Source organism: Episyrphus balteatus, chromosome 2, assembly GCF_945859705.1.
Source record: "Episyrphus balteatus chromosome 2, idEpiBalt1.1, whole genome shotgun sequence".
Taxonomy (NCBI): Eukaryota; Metazoa; Arthropoda; class Insecta; order Diptera; family Syrphidae; genus Episyrphus; species Episyrphus balteatus.
This window is the reverse complement of record NC_079135.1, coordinates 87614063-87617208: the sequence shown is the minus strand read 5'-3', so window position 1 is coordinate 87617208 and position 3146 is coordinate 87614063. Positions and strand designations below refer to the sequence as shown.

The following is a 3146-nucleotide window of genomic DNA, read 5'->3' as shown; positions in this document are numbered from 1 at the left end:
TTTCGCAACAAATATAAGATAAAATTTTTGACATCAACAAATAATATTTTTTTCTATTTTCCTCCTCTAACTTCAGTCTTATTAAAGTGGAATTTTCAATCAAATATAATGGCCCAAAAAAATTAAAATATACCTAGGTAGATATACATATAAAATTTTGCTATTGACTTCAGACTAATTTTAGCGAAAAATGCAATAACTTAAAAACCAAGCGTTCAAAAAATTTTTGTCACAAACTGCATGTTAAAGTTTTTGATTGCAATAAACTGTTAATTACATTTTTAAATAATGGTTACACTTTTCAATAGATTTCACCATTTGAAAGTCATATGCAAACAAAAACATTTTCAACATTTGACCAAAAATCTTTTAACAATACTCTTGTTATATATGTACCTACCTATTCTTATGATTTTTGATTTGATTTTTTCTGCAGTTTAGCCTTTTTAGTAAATTTCGCATTTGTAATAATATAAACAGAACCCAAATCTACAGTAATTGAAAATAAAAAAAAATATTCGAATAATTCTTCCATGTCCTGCCTTAATGTTGTCTATAGCTTCTTTAATGCTACCTCTTTGTACTTATTCCCTATGTATACCAACAAATATATATAAAATATGTATAACATTATGTTCTTAAGGGTGTTTTGATTTTTTTGTTTTGCTTCTAAAACTTCATCCCCTAAAAACCTATTTTATTTGATGTTTCAAACAATTTTGTTTTACCTGTATTGAATTCGGGTTGGTTGACACGATTTTCTTATTGGAAACAGGCGAGGCTTGTTTAGTTTTTTGATCATATCAATTTTTTTTTAAGTTTTTCAATGTTGGTATAGCTCAATGACAATGTTAAATAGATAGATTAGAATTAAAACGGTTTATTTGTTTTTATTTAAATATCCATTAATTTTCAGATAACAATAATTACACTGTGTTACAAAATAAAAATCATGTCAATTACTTTGGAAATGACCCAGCAGAGGTTGTAGGTATTACTGAGTACATCATATTTCGGCACTTAAAATTTTTAGTAGACCCTCAAAATTTCAAGTTATCGTCAAAAACCGTTTTTCAATGTTTTCAGATTTAAACAATATTTTACTCAGCCATTTTTCGGTCAATTTCAGATGATTTTTTTTACAGTTCTAAACAGAGGAGTACTACTTGTTCTTTTTGAAAATTGGGTGTATTGATTTTATGGGCTGAATCTCAAAATACAACATTTTTTCACCGTTTTTTAGAGTTCGGAGACCGTTTTAAGCTACATTTTGTATTTTGGAAACAGTTTTATTGTTCTATTTATGCTGAATCAAGAAAGCTTTTACTCATTAAAAACAGTTAGAAAATGTGGAAGTTATGGTTTGTTTTACTCGAGAAAGAAATTTCAATTTATTGCAAGTAAACTCCAATTTTCATGAATTTTTTGAAATTTTATCAAAATTTTGAGGGTGCTTGGGCAAAATTGACTTCAGATTCGGATTCAGCACGTCAAAATACATAAACATAGGCAGGTCCGGTCAAAAGTATATAAAATATATATCTGAGCAACCAAAATCGATATCAAAATGTTTTAAACGTAGTTACAAAGAATAACATTTTTTCTAAAAAATTAAGACCATAACAAATTTTCTACCATTATTATGAACAGAGAAATTAATTTTTCATTTCTTTCATTGTAAATAAACTATAACTTCCACAATTTTTAATTGTTTTTAATGAGTAAAAGCTTTCTTGATTCACCATAAAAAGAACTGTTATTAAAAAAATTACAAAATACAAAATGTAGCTTAAAACGGTCTCCGTACTCTAAAAAAAAAGGTGAAAAAATGTTGTACTTTGCGATTCAGCCCATAAAATCAACACCCAATTTGGTGCTTGAGCATAATAAAAAAAATATTTTAAAAAAGAACAAGTACTCTTCTGTTAAGAACTGTAAAAAAATCTAAAATTGACTGAGTAAAAATTCGTTGAAATCTGAAAACATTGAAAAAGTTTTTTGACGATAACTTGAAATTTTGAGGGTCTACGAAAAATTTCAAGTGCCAAAATATGATGTACTCAGTAATACCTACAACTTCTGTAAGGTTATTTCCAAAGTAATTGAAATGATTTTTATTTTATAACACAGTGTTATTTTATTTTCATTCTCCACCTTGTCGGTTAATTAATTGAGTAGCTATGTGTTTGAGATTTCAAAACAAGTTTAATTTGTTCAGCTTGAACAATCCCAATTGTTTAATAGGGAAACAATGACATGTTTTTCGTATTTAACATTATGGATTTTCAGTAACACACTTTGGTTATACATATTGGCATACCTATAGGTTTCACACATTTCTTAAATGTTTGGTAAATTATTGAAAATATTTACAGCTCCAAAAAAAAAACAAAACAAAAATGTTTCTATCAAATAAGTACAAGTAATAGATAAAAGAAAATTTGCCTCCTGTGAGGATTGAACTCACGACCCCTGGTTTACAAGACCAGTGCTCTGCCACTGAGCTAAAGAGGCTGCTTATTGAATTTTATCTGGTTGAAAACTCGTCGCTTATCTATTTGGAAAGCTGAAGTGTGTATCTCTCTATTAGTAATATCTACCTAATATGAACCAATCATTCACTCATGGTAAATTAAAAAAAAATGTGACCTAAAGATCTTAAAATTATAAATAAGTAATCTTGTTGCACGTTTCAATAAATGCAAATAAAATCATAAAAATTCGCAGTTCGTTTACTGGACTTTTAATTAATTTGATGAATGAAAAGCTTTTTTTTTTAAATTCAAAGACTTAAGATAAAGTATTACAGGTTACTGAATCAACAGAAGAAGACATTATTACGTAAAACAAAATAAAGAGACATAATATCAAAAATAATATCCCTATAGACAAAAAATATTTAATCAAGAGGAAAAAAGTTATATTTCGTACAGCTTTGCACCTCCAACTTTATCGCTAGGACCAATAGTTTTGGAGATACAAATCAATTCACGTTTTCTAAAATTCCGGATTTATCCTGAAAAGTCGATATTTTCTGTACTATTGTTAAAAAATAATTAACAAAAAAAATTTTTTTGCCAATAAATCGTCGCCCTAGAATTGGATTGCCGTATATAAACGTCCCTTACTTTGGTGGACACTTTGTA

General features: G+C 27.6%; 1 non-coding gene across 1 annotated transcript; it reads right to left on the bottom strand.

Moving 5' to 3' along the window:
- Nucleotides 1-2442: 2442 nt before the first annotated feature.
- Nucleotides 2443-2514, bottom strand: Trnat-ugu (transfer RNA threonine (anticodon UGU)). Its single transcript has one exon. It is a non-coding gene; the product is annotated as a tRNA-Thr (tRNA).
- Nucleotides 2515-3146: the final 632 nt, after the last annotated feature.